This window comes from Eumetopias jubatus, unplaced genomic scaffold (genome assembly GCF_037043125.1).
Source record: "Eumetopias jubatus isolate StellerSeaLion01/CBP00866 unplaced genomic scaffold, mEumJub1_p1.0 scaffold_9, whole genome shotgun sequence".
NCBI lineage: Eukaryota > Metazoa > Chordata > Mammalia > Carnivora > Otariidae > Eumetopias > Eumetopias jubatus.
Genome location: NW_028274815.1, coordinates 73,418,235 through 73,434,378, shown reverse-complemented (window position 1 = coordinate 73,434,378; position 16,144 = coordinate 73,418,235). Strand labels below are relative to the sequence as shown.

At 44.3% G+C, this 16,144-nt stretch overlaps 2 long non-coding RNA genes across 3 annotated transcripts in view; one reads left to right on the top strand and one right to left on the bottom strand.

The window, feature by feature from the left end:
- Positions 1-6,932: 6,932 nt before the first annotated feature.
- On the top strand, positions 6,933-14,309 carry LOC114209767 (uncharacterized). Its single transcript, XR_003609397.2, has 3 exons — positions 6,933-8,107; positions 10,762-11,050; positions 14,223-14,309. It is a non-coding gene; the product is annotated as an uncharacterized LOC114209767 (long non-coding RNA).
- Positions 10,548-16,144, bottom strand: part of LOC148163559 (uncharacterized) — a 50,548-nt gene continuing 44,951 nt past the window's right edge. For both annotated transcript variants that reach the window (XR_015768962.1, XR_015768961.1), the window contains exon 2: positions 10,548-11,025. This is a non-coding gene — a long non-coding RNA (uncharacterized LOC148163559). The remainder of the gene's footprint in view (positions 11,026-16,144) is intronic.

The window sequence follows — 16,144 nt, the reverse complement described above, 5'->3', positions numbered from 1 at the left end:
CGAGCCTCTACTTTGTTCTCTCTGTCTGTCCCTAGTCAGACTGCTGTTACTGGTTCCAAAATGTTTTCTTGTAAGCAAGAACTTGATAAGTGACCCATCAACTTAATGTAAATTATAAGGTGTGACAATAGGAACAAGAAAAGTATTGAAAGAATAGTGACTAAAGAGAGGGGCTGGTTCAAAAGCAACAATCCTAGCAAAGTAGGAAGTAGACTAAGGTGTAGATACCAGGAGAATGGAAGTGAAGGGACAGATTAGAAAGAACTGATAAAGGAAGATTTTTCAGACTCGTCGACTAAATGGAGTGAGGAGATGAGTCACGGCGGTCTCATTTAGATGTGGTAATGGTAGATCTCTCCACCAGATGGCAATAGTGTTCTTGGTTTTTAATTTTCTGTCATGCTGATAGATTTGTAGTTTTAGCAACTTAAAGATCAGACAGTTGGATTTGAGTTTCCAACAACATTGTGAAGAATTAATGCAGTATGATACCAGCACAAAGACAGAAACAGACCAGGAGTAGATGAATCCCTGTATGGAAAGGTGGCATTGTAAATCAGTGGGGAAATTCTTCAGTAAATTCAAACTGGATCCCTATACACAAGTCAAATCCAGAAAGAGGACACTTATCATGATGAGCACTGAATAATATATAGAATTGTTGAATCACTATATTGTACATCTGAAACTAATATAACACTGTTAACTATACTCGAATTAAAATAAAAAACTTAATTAAAAAAAAAAGTCAAATCCAGAACTTAGATGTGAAAGGAAGTCCCGAGTTGCCTGTTATCCAATACTGGAAAACAGTTTTCTAAATCTTGTCCAGTTTTCTAGTTGTTTAGAGCAGGAAGGTAAATCTGGTCCTGACTAATCATGGTCATAAGTGGAAATCAAATACAGTTTTTTAGAGTTTTCTTCTTCCTATAGAGTCCCTTTTTCCAGTTGCTTTTTTTGTCTGTCTTAAGTAGGCTCTACGCTGGGCCCCAGTGAGGAGGGGCTTGAACTCACAACCCTGACATCAGGCCTGAGCTGAGATCAAGGGTCAGACACAACCAACTGAGCCACCCAGGCACCCCTTTTTCCAGTTGCTTTTATCTGTTTGTTTACATCCCTATCTTCCTTGTTAGAAGTCTTCCTCAGTTGTCTGGCCATTGTTTTTGTTTTCTGTTCTCATAATAGAGTAGGAGACTTTGGAAACGTTGCTTGTGTTGATGGGCAAGTTGACCATGAATTTCATGTGGGGCAGAGTTTATCAACAGTGGCACCACTGACATTTTGCACTGGCTAATTCTCTGTTGTGGGAGGCTTTATGGTGCATTGTAGCAACACCCCTGGGCTCTACCCACGAGATGCCGATAGCACCCCTGCCACCAGGTTTGTGACAATCAAAACTATTTCCAGACATTGCCATATGTCTCTAGTTGAGAATCACTAATGTAGGATGACCTCTCTAGGTTGTTTGAGAGGGGACTCTTAAAGTCAGTATCTTTAGATATTTCCTCTTGAGATCGTCATATTCTCCACAGAATTGTCCTTCAATTTCTTTGGCCTGAAGGATAAAGTGGAAAGAGAGCAGGGAGCCTTCAATACTCTCCTGTTTGAAACACTTCACACCCACCCTCAGCTGTGACTGGTGTTCCTTCATTTAGAAACCATCTGTTTTCCCATCTCTGGAACCTAAACCTCCAGACTTTGGCCAGCGCGTGGGAGGAGCAATCAACTAGTGATATGGAATGGGGGAAGGGCAGATCTGAGACTCTTCCTGATCCTCAGCCTCCATTCAACCAGTCTTCCTTAATTTAACATCCCAATTCACGCCCTTTCACAGGTGCCATTGATCCTTGAGTCTTTTGAGGATTCTGGAGTGCATATTGAATTTGTTTTTATCTTTACTTAATGTCAGTTTACAGTTTGGTCTTTCAAGTCTGCCAAGTCCATTACCATCTGTCTGCTTTCTACCCTCTAAAATTTAATTCCTTTGGTATCATCTTTCACTCTTTATCCTTGGGATTTATGCCACCCCCCCAAATACTGTTAATGTAGTTTTACATGGGGAGGTTGAAAATGATAAAAATTAGATGTGTATTTCATTCTGTCATCCTTATCTGGAAGCTTCAATTTCACATACTTCTGATAGTTTTGTCATGTTTCTAATGGTCACCAGACATTAACTATTACTTTGGAATGTGGCTATCAGGTGGAAGGGGACAGAGGCAGCCTCATTTCCTTCCCACCCCTTCCCTTCTCTTACAGATAATATTAGATTTCTATTTGTTAGAGATAATATAATTAGATTTTGATACAGGGAGGAGATATTCTAATTAATAGGAGAAGTGGTAGGGACAAAAATAAGCAAAGTCATAGAAGTGAGAATGAAGAGTGAGATTGACCTGGCTGAAATTGAAGTTCATGTTGAAGGGTATGAGAGATATGAATATAATAAATAAAGTGGGGCCAGATTAGGAAGCCTAAAATATTGGTTTGAAGAGATCAGACCAAATCCAGAAGGCAGTAAGGAAGCTCTTTAAACTTTTCATCTGAGACGTGATGGATGAAAGTAGGTTTGTAAAAATTAATCTAACAGCTCTGACAACAGATGGACAAGAATATGGAATGAGGGGCACCTGGGTGGCTCAGTTGTTAAGCGTCTGCCTTCAGCTCAGGTCATGATCCCGGAGTCCTGGGATCGAGCCCCGCATCGGGCTCCCTGCTCCGTGGGAAGCCTGCTTCTCCCTCTGCCTCTCCCCGCTGCTTGTGTTTCCTCTCTCGCTGTGTCTCTCTCTCTGTCAAATAAATAAATAAAATCTTAAAAAAAAAAAAAAGATTATGGAATGAGTAGAGACAAAGGAGCTTTCTAGGAGACTGGGGCCGAAATCCAGATACGAGTGATAAGTACAAGGCCACAGTGGAGGGATGGGAATGGAGGCTTTCCTCCATTTTTGGAGTTGTTGATAAGAAGAATTTGAAAAGTTGTTGATAAGAAGAATTTGATTGTTATTTGTTACTGGCAGCTGGTATAGAACCCATAGACTCTTACATTCATGGATGGCAGACCTAAAATGTGTTACATACAGCTTTAGTTGTGGCAGGAAACGTGCCTCCTAGAGCACCGTGTGATTTATTGAGAAAAGATCCAATGAATGCAACTCAAGAAAAGGGAAAGGGAGGCGATTATAAATCCACAGAGTGGCCTCACTGGAATAGGATTCCTGATGAACAGACAGGCCTTGTGGATCACAGAACTGGAAAGAAGCTGAAACCCTTTCTTTATCCTGTACAAGGCCCACATGGGGCCCTTCCAGCCTCTGAGCCCCATATAAGCTTTCTGGCTACATCCCTGCCACCAAGGGCATCTTCCCTCTGGTCTCAATTCGAAGGTATGGAAGAGAATTAGGAGCCAGCTCCACCTTTCAAGCCAGGGCACAAGTTGCCCATACCCGAGCCACCAGCTGTGACAGAGGCCGGGTCAGGAACAGAGTGGTTACACAGTGATAGTCTTTCAGCAGCAACAAGGAATATGGCAGGAGAACTGACCTGCCCAAATGAAACAGTTGTCTTAATGACTCTGAACTGGAAGAGAAGCTGGAACTCTTTGGGGTCTAATCTTACCTTCTGAAGGTGTGGTCAGCTCCAGAACCCTCTTGCTACCTCACAGAGCCGCTGTGGGGGGTAAAGTGTGAAGACTGTGGGATTGGCCGAGTGCGCGTGCTCCATCTGTGTACGTAGTTTGCACACAGACTAGCAACTCTTCCTGAATCCAGCACCAGGGCGCTGCCTACGAGTCAGCTGGCCTTTCTGACTGCACCAGGCAGTCCTCCTCCGGGCCTCCTTATGCAGTGTTTACCGGTAAGGGGCACAGTTGGCCGGCCTCACCTCACATCCCGACAGGAATCGGTCTGCTGTGGAGCTCCACGGAACTCCTAGCTTTCCCACATGAACTCAGTTTTTCAACATCTCTGCGGTTGTTCGAGATGAAAGGTCAGCAAACCCTGGCCCTACGGCCGGTCACCTATTTTTATATAGAAAGTTTTATTGGAACCCACCCAGAGCCGTTCATTAACAGGTTGTCTGTGGTCGCTTCTGTGCACAATGGCAGAGTGACAAGCCTAAAATATTTACCGTCTGTCCCTTTAAGAAAGAGTCGGCTGACCCCTGTTCTAGATAGCTCTAGAAATGATCTGCGTTTTTTTTTGAAAACCTCAGGTTGATGTAAAAGATTAGTGGCTACACAGTAATCAGACCATGCTTTCCCAAGCCATTTCTATTGTTCCTTAATTCCATAATCACTTTGTGGACTAAATTTCAGGCCAGAAGTCACTCAGACATCTCTAAAGATTATCTTATTGGCATAAACAAAAGCACATATTAGTATACATTTATGAACTAAACAATTAAGTAATTTGATCGTTGTTTACAGTTACACACACACACACACACACACGTCTTCAACCTGTTCTGGTTATTTACTCAAGGATTATATTTTCTTGCTACATGCACTCAAAAATAATACTATATAATTATTTCCTGTGTGATCTGGAATGTCGGGACCTTTCTCCAAATGCAGCCTTTTAATTTGTTACCATAACATGGAGTTAGCCTTTAGATGATGTGATTGAGTTTCCTCAAATGGGATATTAATTTTCACTCTTCACAGCTGGAGAAACAGAATCCTATTTCATGAGTTAGTGGGCCAAAGAGCCTCCTACCTTCTTACACTATCCTCCTTTTATAAAATAAATGTTAACCTGGTATCTTTATGAATCATTTGCAACAAGCCTGTATTTTCAAGGAGCTCACTCCATACTCAGAGGAGCATACTTAGCTAATCAGCCCACTTGGAACAAGTGAGCTTTAGCCAAGCAGTGATAAAAATACATTGCTGCAAAAGCTCTGATTTATCACTCTGGTGCCTCCTACGTGGTTTGCCAACAAACTCTTTTTTGCCTGCGATATAGGATCTTTAGAGTCAGCTGCCACTCTCTCTCCAAGAGGAGAGGGGGAGGGCGTTTGTGGCTTTTGCATTGTGAAGGAACCTCCACCCCCTGTGTTCCTCCCCTAGGCTCCTAATTCAAACAGCACGGGTTGAGAAACAGGGAAATAGAATCTTCCTACCTAGTCATGCAGCAGTTAGCTCTTTTGAATGAGAAAAAATGTGTGTTCATAATTACCAAATTTGAAATGTATAGCCATCACTGCTTCTGGAAATTTGGGGCTGTGTCTGAGCCAGACCAGCGGGACTCCCCTGGCCTCCTCCCATGTAAGCGTGTAAGCGGCACCTGTCACAGCTTGCCCTGCCCCCAGAGCCCTGAGGTTCCTCTCAAGTTCTACCTTCCTGCCCTACTCAGAAGCCTCCTCTGACACCTCAGTGAGAGATCGCCCCTTTGCTTGTCTTTCCCTGGGCAACTCCCTCCCCCAACTAAACTATGAGATCCTTAAGTCCAGAGGCCATGTCTTTTTTGTTGTTCAATAAGAGACTTAGATAAATTCACCAAGACCAAAATAGGATTACTTGTTCCCCAGAATGCAGCTCAGCGTAGGAAGTCAATGGTTTTGAGTGAATGAAGGGACTTCAGATCTGCTTGGAGCAGGAACACCGGAGTTAGAGACAACTGCCTTACCAACAGCTCCAGAGGCAGGGAAGTTCTAGAAAGGGCATGAGTGAGAGAGCCTCAAGGTGTGCAGCTGCTGCCCCTTTCTTCCCAGCCTACCCTTCCTCTCCCAACACCCCGGTTGGACTGGTGCCACTGTGGAGTTCATCGTTCACCCCATCCTTAAAGAAGATCCCTTTATATTTCAATATCATGTCTAAAGTTCACTTAGTTCTGGCTTCCACCCTGCACAAGATGTGAAGAGCCTATAGAAAAACTGCTCTGGTGCTGGAGGTCTTATTTTAATTATTCTATCAAAGTTCACTTTTTGCTCAGTATCTGATTTCATTTAGGGCTGACTTCCTCTCTTGCAGGCCCTGGACCCATGAAAGCCATATTAATTTATTGATGTGGCAGCATAATATCAGCGGATCCCTTACCCTGTATTTACTCTCCTCCTTCCTTCCCCTCATTCAGGCTGCTGGCCTAGTTCAAGGTTCTTATCTCAGAGGAGGGATGTGACAGCAAGAGGCAGAGAAAGAAGCGTGTCTTCCTGGCTTTTGATTCCAGAAACTGCCCTTAGGAGAAAGAAGAAGAAAAAACCTAGCAGCATAGACAAAATATTTGGAGGAAAAGCTAATGAGGATAGAAAAGAGTTCTCTGTGCCTGGAGGGGGATGAAGTAAATTCCTGGGCAAATACCAAGAGCAAAGACATCAATGCTGGGTCCTGTGTGTTACTCCACAGGCTCACCTAGGGAAGGTGGTGCAATCCCAGATGTTTTTATGGGGTCTGGGAATAGAGAAGACATGTTTCTTGTATCCTCAGCAGAGCCTCAGGAAGGTTGCAAGACTTCAGAAAAGATGGGATGCGCCCCGGGTGGTTCAGTCAGTTAAGTCTCTGCCTTTGGCTCAGGTCATGATCCCAGGGTCCTGGGATCAAGTCCTGCATCAGGCTCCTTGTTCAGTGGGGAGCCTGCTTCTCCCTCTGTCTGATGCTCCCCCTGCTTGTGCTCTCTTTCTTTCTCTGGCAAGTAAATAAAATCTTTAAAAAAAAAAAAAGACTTCAGAAAAGAAATGGGTACATGGTGGGTCCCCACTGAAGGGCCCCTTCGCAGGCTTGCAAAGTCTTCAAGGCCACATGGAAGCACATCTCCTTGTGCCTAAGAGGACGCTGGAGAAACGGACGGTGCTCTTGGACCTGAAGAGGTCACGAAACAGTATGGTTCAATAGATACCGGTGTGGAAGGATGACATGGGGACCAGGTTCCTTACTGCCTCCACTGCCTCCCCGCCAACATCACTGCATACTGTGGCACCTCATAAGGCCCTCCCAGAAACTAGACACAATCCCAGGAAAAGAAGAGGTGAAAATCTACAGGCTCACTCAGATTAAATTTCTGATAATGCAGAGAGATGGCAGCTAGAAATAAAAATTAGCATATATTTCTTATTATAAATTTGTGGCCTAAGAAATGTACCCACTGCTTATAGCTTATATTCTCAGATGACATTTCTCTGAGAGGAGCAGTGCTCAACTAACCATTTAAATGGCTTCCTAACAGGTTCTCAGGTTTTAGAAACCAAATTGTGAATATATTAACCACATACGTCTTGAGACTGAAGCCAATAACTGGAGGAAAGGGTCTCTCCTACTGGTAAGGTGTCCATATTCTCTGAACCAGGATCAAGTCAAGTGATCTGACAAGTGTGAAGCTGTATTTCAACACGAAGAAAAATTTTTTTCTTAAAGTTAAACATGAAACTAACGCTAATTTTAGCGTCAGTTGATTAAGAAACTACATAACAAAAGGCTAAGATATATTTAGTAACATTGTAAGTTAATTTCTTTTATTCATTACAACATTGACGCATATTTGAGACACAATCCATGTGGATGAGCATATTTCCAGTCTACAGAAAGAACATGCACACCCCTTGAGGTAATCCCACAGCTCCCAGGGGTCTGAGGGCCACGGGTGGGGGGGCCTGCTGAGCCAATGAATTTGAAATTGGTCTTATTTGGAAAACCCACTATGTATGATGGCAGTGTCTTGCAGAAATACCTCTTTTAGTATTCCAGTCTGTGGGCTCTGGCAGAAATAATAGTTTGCTGCAAAACAGATCACTCTTTTTTATTTGCGAAGTCTTCATACCAGCTGAATCACAGCTTGCTTTTCACTTCTCGTAACACCTTGCAACATCGCAAAATATTTGCTGGCGTTTGTGAAGGGCGGCTGCAGAATTAGTAAACTGAAAGGAGGCCTGCCTTTCCTCCCACCCTGTCAGCACCTTCTGTTCTAGCAGACCGAAAGGCAGCTTGAGAACTCTGATTGCTTCTCCAGATTAGGACAACTCTTGGCACCATAGCCCGGAGCAAGAATGGAAGCAAGGGAAACATTAGGGAGTTTGCAGGTGCCAGTACATAATATTGTCACTTTACAGAATCGAACTTATAAAATGACTCCGTGAAGGTGAATTGCTATGGTAACCAGCCTTCTCAACTTTTATATCTGTAAGTAAAGACAACGTGGGCCATTTCTATTTGGGGGTATATAATCTGAGTTTAATGAATAACTACCCATGCTCTAACTCCTAGTTAACTAGGCTCATATAATGCTAAACCAGGAAGGAATTTTAGCAATTACCTGGTTCCACCTCCCAGGGGATAGATGGGGAAGAGACACCTATTTATTTTTTTTCAAAGATTTTATTTATTTATTTGAGAGAGAGAGAATGAGAGATAAAGAGCACGAGAGGGAAGAGGGTCAGAGGGAGAAGCAGACTCCCTGCTGAGCAGGGAGCCCAATGCGGGACTCGATCCCGGGACTCCAGGATCATGACCTGAGCCAAAGGCAGTCACTTAACCAACTGAGCCACCCAGGCGCCCGGGGAAGAGACACCTGAAGAGGTGACACTACACAGCTCATGCATGTCAGACCAGAGCCCATGTGGTCTCACCTAGCTGTCTCATGCTCTTTTTCTATATACCAGGCTGCCTTTCTGAATGGACTCATCCAACTTCCACAAGTGAAGAAGAGAAATAGGGCCACAATTAGACACGGGGCATCATCACTTCTTATTGAGATGGGAACTCAAGTATTGTCAATATGCTAGTGTCTACGTGTCTAACTTTATCACAGTTATCACGGATTCTACATTCTGACAACTTTCATTTACACAGAATGATAGGTGAAAGGGGGTAGGGAGTGGCCTGATGAGACTTGATCCAGTATGATGGTTTCATCATATGCCATACACAGGTTAACCATCTGCAAAGAACTAGAATGTACCAAAATTGCATTGAACATAAGGTAAACTTCCTTTAGTGATTTGATTCAAAAAATCCTTTAGGATTTTTCAAGGCCTAGTTTCTTGAGCAATTCTCATTGCACAAATACTTGGAAAAGTGCTTTGGATAAGAACTTTCCTTCCAGTTAGTAAATCACCAGGCCCCAGAAAATTTAGCTAGTAGGAATCTCCATAGGTTCTTGTAGAGAGGAATGGCAGAAGTTTAAGAATATTTAGTACCATTCTTGTAGGAGAAAAGCTAAGTCCAAAATTAAAACTAAACAGTGAAATTAAAGAGTGTTTTAGAGTATTACTTCATTTTAAAGGAACATATAAATACAAATACTTGGTCCCCCAAAGTCTTTAATGTGTGCAAATCATCTGGCGAGCCTGTTAAAATGCAGATTCTGGTTCATGAGATCTGAAGCCAGATCGGAGATTCTGCATTTCTAACAAGCTCTAGGTGGTGTCAAACCCCCGCTGGTCCTTGGTCCACACCTTTTGTAGAGAGAGACCAGTTTACTTGCCCCCTATCTCCCAAAATGCATTTCCTGTGAAGGTCAAGCCTGACTTTGAGATCTGTGACCACCCCAGTCACAGGAATCCTTCTGGCCTCTGAATGCCTAGTGCTCTTATTGTATATTATCTCCACAAGGCACCTGCGTATGGCAGTGTATTACGTCCCATACATGCATGTCTTATACGCCCAACCAGATCGTAACCCTGCGTGTGCAACACAGATGCTGAGTGAAGAACTATTGATGACTGATTGATAAATTGAAGGTTATTTCCTCCTTCCTCAGAACATTACACCTAACCCATCCATGAGCTCAAGACTTAAATCAAACCTCTGGTCTAAGAAACATTGAGTCTGTTCTGCGGGTCATCTCCCCTCCCTGTAAGCTGACCTTTTAGAAAGCAAAGGCTGTGTGGATAGTGATCGGATATGTGACAAACCACCAGCTGTGAGGACAAAAGGGGGGGAAGGGTGGGTACCTATCACAGTGGGAAGGCTATTCATTGGTTACATCAGACTGCTGGAGGGGAAGCCGTGGGGGTAAACTGAAAAGAACACAGGGTTGGAGGCCAAACACATCAGGGCCTTCAGCTGTGGATCTTTAGAAAAGTTACTTAAAATTACTGGGAATTCATTTCTTCATCGGTAAAATGAGATACTCTATCCTGTGGTTATTGTCAGAACTGTAGAAAATATATTGTAAAATTGCCTGCCGTGATGCTCAATAAAAGACAGATATCATAGGGGCACCTGGGTGGCTCAGTCATTGAGCGTCTGCCTTCGGCTCAGGTCATGATGCCAGAGTCCTGGGATCGAGCCCCGCATCAGGCTCCCTGCTCGGCGGGAAGCCTGCTTCTCTCTCTCCCACTCCGCCCTGCTTGTGTTCCCTCTCTTGCTGTGTCTGTCTCTCTCTGTCAAATAAATAAAAATAAAATCTTAAAAGAGAAAAAAGACAGATGTTATAATCCAGCATAATCGTTTCAATTCAAAATGGAAATTGAGGCTGCCACCCATACTTGGTGTGAGAAAACCCGCTGGATAGTTCACACGCAGGGTAATAGCGCCATCTAGTGGCGCGTTGCTGCCTAACCCACCTTACAGAATTCGGTCTTTCCCCAGTACCTTGGATGGTCATTTGATTCATTCCTTCATTTCACGCAACACGCATTTATTGAACGCCCACTGTGTGCTGGGCACTGATTTGGCTGCTGAATATACAACAGTGAACGAGACAGACATGGTCCCTGCCTTTAGGGACTTTGTGGTCAGGTGAGGAAGACAGAAATTAAATTTTGAATTCAGATTGTTAAAAGCAGTATGAAGGAGTACAGGATCCTGAGACTGTAATATGGCTTCCCTAGGGAATTGCCATTGAAGGTAAAAAGAAGCTGGCGAAGAGACCACATCAGGCACGTATCAGTCGTCCAGCAGCATCTCTGGGTGCCTCAACTCGGATTTAGGACCAGGATTCTGCCAGTCCATGGGGGCCTCCAGGCTTGAGCTGTGGCATCTTCCATCAGCCATTCAGCGTCCATCATCCCACTCCCTGCGAGTCACTCTGCAGACGTCATCGCTGATCTTCTCATGTGATCCTTTTACAGACGATATTCAGGGGGATCAAGTAACTTGCATAAAGACATAAAATGACAGGTCAGAGACAGGATCCATACCCAGTCTTTCTGCCTCCAAAGCCCACGTCCTTTCTTCTACTCATGTGGTCTCCCTAATGCTAAGCCCAGGTCTCTTTATTCTGCCGCTTGCTTTGGGCTGAAAGGAAATCATTAGAAGAAGTGTTTGGGGAGAATGGAAACATGGAGGGAAAATAAAATAATAGCTTTGTAGGACAAGTGTGAAGGGCGCAGAGGAAACTGCTGACTTATGGTCCATCAGTGTGTTTTTAGAAAAGTAAACCTGAGGGAGCTCCTCCATCTGGAAAATAAGATCTCCTATTATACCTTATGCTCTTTTGATTTAAAATGTGATGCAGCTGTTGCTAAATTAAGACAATTTGAGGGATCATTTGGAGAGGAGAGGTTATTCTCTGGAGACCTATAGGAAGCTGCACAGGTTACCAAGCACCAAGAGCAAAGCTTCACTGGGTCAGAGAGTGGCTACCGGCTTACGCAGTGTGCAGGGTAACCAACCAACCTGGTTTGCCCAGGACTGAAAAGTTTCCCATAACACAGGACTTTCAGCTTGAAAACTGGGGCATTCCTGGGCAAACTATGACTGCTGGTCACCCGAGAAATGGACCAGACTGGGAAGGTCTGATATACCCATGGATGGTAGGCCAGGGCAGTTATTGAAACCTCGGGTCCAGTGGAAGGCTTTGTCATAGTCCAAGGCAGAATAGGGGAGACAGGGGTGGTGTAGGTCCCTCAGCGGGATATCTTTGTGCTGAGTCCCTGGGTTACCAGCCCAGAACTCCTGCTCCAGGACCTGGGAGCAGAACTGGTTGGTCTCAGCTAGAGGATAGATATGACAGCAGGCTGGTCTGTGCCTTAGTTTCCTCATCTACAAAATGGGATGGATAACAGTACCTACCTCCTAAGACCGTACATGAAGTACAAGACCTAATATGTGTAAAGTGCTCAGAACAGTACCTGGCCTATGAGAATACATGACCTGTCACCATGGAATTCTCCAGAAGAGAAGTTCACATGTAGCCCTGAACTTCCATAGTTCAGTTTCCCTGTCTTTGTAAAGTGGAAACCAAAAGCCCTGCCAAACTTTTCAGAAGAAACAGAACAGGACACAATGAACAAGAACATGGGTAGTGGTTAGGAATGTGTGCTCTGAAATCATATCACCAGGGTTACATCCAGCTCTGCTATTTGGATGTTCATTTGTTATTTAACGAACACGTGTGGGCCAGGCACTGTCCTGGCCACTTTAAATATAACTGCCGTTAATTCTCATAGCAGTCTTATCAGGTAGGAACTGATATTCATCCCATTTTACAGATGAGGGGACTAAGGCACAGAGAGGTTATGATTTGCTCAACTCACACAAGGAGCCAGAAACTTGGGCTAGTTTTATTGACATTTCTGTTCACCTCGTCCCCCCAAAAAGTGGGGATAATAAATGATGGTACCTACTTCATAGGGCTGTTATGTAGATGTGATGCCATCAGCTATATAAAGCAGTTAGCAAAGGGTCTAGAACATAGTAAGCCCTCAATACTTAAACACAAAGTGCCTTACTACTTAATTGGAGTGACAATACCTATATTATATGCCATAGTTATCAAAAATTTAACTGGCAGTTTAAGAAAATGGCCACATGGTCAAATAATAAAAGTCTGAGGTGGGGCAAGGTACATCCCAAATCCTGAACTTAGGAACAAGAGGGAAGCCTAAAGATCCTATTTGCACGACAGACCTCATAGGCCTCTGGGGAGAAGTGGCAAAAAGGACTTTAAGGATTGATGACTGGTCCCCAAACTCCAGGCTTTACTTTCGTGAACTAAGAAGGACGCTAAATAAGTTCTCACTTCTGGAAAGAAGTCCCAGAAGCCCCAGATAGGAAAGCTGAGGTATCTGGAGAGGCCCACACCTGGGGCTTGCCTGGCCAGGGAGGCCCATACATGCAGACTCTTCTTGCCTCCCACTGTGGAAAGCTTGGGTAGGGTCATGGCTCCAGCCCATGTTCCAGATTTCTCTCATGACCATACCCCTGCTTGCCAGCCTGAAGCCACTGTTATCCTGGGATTACCTCCCTGGCTTCCTCCTTCTCAACCCTCATCTTTGGCTCACAGAACACAGCCCTGTCCCTTCACCTGCTCTGTTTTTGATTTGCTCGCCTGATTGCAGGGACACATGCCCATCTGCCCCAAGCAGGGGGACCCTGAGGCAGAGAGGGCGGCCAGGGATGGGCGAGGCGAGGACAAGTTTCTCTGATAAGAGATGTGGTGATGTTACATACAAATAGCCCTAGACTCCTAGTGGAGTCCTAGGAACTCATCCAAGTTCTTCATCAGAGTGTATGTTAAACTTCGTTTTGGAACCCTGGTAAGAGTTGTATGTAGCATCAGTGAGAGAACAAGAACTCTCATCTAGGGTGAGTGCCAAGGGCAGTAAACATTGAATGGACACGGGCTGTCCAGCCAAATCACATTCATCTCTCCTTCTCCCACCTCTTAAAAAGTGGTTGGAGCGGTGCTCTTGGGCTCGGGGAATTCTTCCCAGCTGTGCTGCTTTGCCCCCAGATGGATCCTCTGTCTGTCCTGTGCCCTTTCACATAGACGGCTGGGTTGGATGGTACCTGGTTTGCATTTCCATCTGTCCACTGGATGCTGCCCTCCTCAAATCCTTGGCAACCAGAATTGGCAAATCCGTCTCTCGCCTTTGGGTGGAAGCTAACCCCCTGCCCTGGGCTGGTACCTCGGGACCCCTTGTCAGTGTGGGGGGCATTTGGGTGATGGCTGTGCCACCTTGGTGCCTAGCATTTCAACTCTGGCTTCTGGGGTCTCGGGTGGTGGGCAGGAAGCTGCAGAGTGGAGCCACCCCATGGCGGAGAGGTGCACAACAATAGGGAGACTACCCAGGGCTGATTTGTGAGAGGAAAGGAGCATCTAGCGATCCTGCTGGTCAAAGGCGATGGCATCCTCTTCCACAAACTGATGTGGCCTGGGGAGACTTCGCTAAAGTCACCACCTAGCTTTCTGCTAGGAAAGCTTCCAAGACTGGAATTAGGCTCCAATGGGGCTTGAGGGGTGGGCCACCCACTAGGTGCTTCGAGTCTGCATTCATTGGTCCCCCGGTCCAATTTTGCTTAACAGTAACACGTTCTTTTTCCGCGAACGTTCTGTTTTGTTCCACAGATCCTACAGGAGATAGCATGATGATGAAAACTCTGTGCTTCCCACTGCTGCTACAAAAAGACCAGATTAAAATTTTATGACACTTTTGTTTTTGTTTTTTATGTATGCTGTATGTGAAAATATCTATTACGCAAATCAAGTAGTCTGCTTCCCATTGCCAAGCATCTCTGGCTCAGGAGCTGTAAGAAGAAGTGTAATGAACATAAAACAGTTTTTAGAATCCCTAATTTGGTGGCTGGTATATGAAGCTGGCAAGCCCCTCTCTGCCAATGCCGCCAAACACTGCCTGGGCTGGGCATGTCCTTCCTCAGCTCACGATGTTGCAGGGGGTGGGGGGAGGTGTCTCTCCTTGGACTTCATCCCCAGGCAGCCCCCACCTTTCTGACACTCCCATTCCTGCCCTGGAGCACTGACTTGCCCTGCTTGCTGCCCTCCTGGGATCTGTGGGCTGTTCAGTCGTCACTGGCCTCCTTACTTAATCCAACGCCCACAGATGGCGTTCCAGTCCTCTCGGGAGAAGAGCATCTTACTCTTCTCTTGTGGTCACTGTCATCTCCCAGACGCCTCCCCTCCTTTAGCACATTTCTTCTTTTAACTGGGAAGAGAGTCTCTTCTGACCTTCCATCTGGAAGCCTTTCCCCTCGGTAAATCCACTCCCCTCCCCACTTCCCAGGCCCACTTCAGCTTCTGCTCTCAGGTCCTTCCCAGGATGCCATTCACAATGCCACTGACATATCTGGGCTGCCTGGGACATTTCTGTTGACATTGCCTTACCATAGGGATTTGAGCTAAGCCTGTCCATGAAATAAGGTGTGAATTTATTTTATTTTTTCTTACAAGGATTTTAAAGGGCAGGAAGGAAAAAAAATGAATACTGACGGAAGCAAAAGGGAACTAGCATTTACTGAGCCCTGAGAGAGCTTGATATTGATTCCAAACACGTGTCAACTTATTCATCCATTCAATGGTCTTGAAAGGTGTTATTTGTCCCATTTTATAGAGGAGGACATGGAAGGAAAATGACTTGCATAAAGGACCAGAGCTAGTAAACAGAGAAGTCAGTTGCTAATTTGCTTTTCATTTAGTGTGAAAATTTTCTGAATGAGTCAGTCCTCTAAAAAAAAGAGACTTCTACAAACAATCATAAGAGAATATTATGAAAATCTATATGCCAACAAATTGGGACAACCTGAAAGAAATGGATTAATTCCCAGAGACATATAAACTGCCCAAAACTGAAATAGGGAGAAGTAGAAAATTTTTTACAGACCAATAACCAGCAAAGAAATTGAGTCAGTAATCAAAAAACTCCCAACAAACAAAAGTCCAGGACCAGATGGATTTACAGGTAAATTCTATCAAATATTTAAAGAAAAATTAATACTTACTCTTCTTAAACTATTCCAAAAAAGAGAAAAGGAAGGAAAACTTCCAAATTCATTCTCTGAGGCCAGCATTACCCTGATACCAAAGCCAGATAAAGACTCCACTAAAAATGAGAACTACAGACCAATATCCCTGATGAACAAAAATTCTCAACAAAATACTAGCAAACCGATATTCACTATTCAATATTCAACAATATATTTAAAAAATCATTCACCATGATCAAATGGGATTTATTCCTGGCTTGCAAGGGTGGTTCAATATTTGCAAATCAATGCGATACATCACATCAATAAGAGAAAGGATGAGAACCATATGATCATTTCAATAAATGCAGAAAAAGCATTTGACAAAGTTCAACATCGATTCATGATAAAAACCCTCAACAAAGTAGGTTTAGAGCGAACACACCTCGACATATAAAGGCCACTTACAAAAAACTCACAGCTACATTATCCTTAATGGGGAAAAGTTGAGAGCTTTTCCCCTAAGGTCAGGAACAAGACAAGAATGTCCACTCTCACCACGTTTATTCA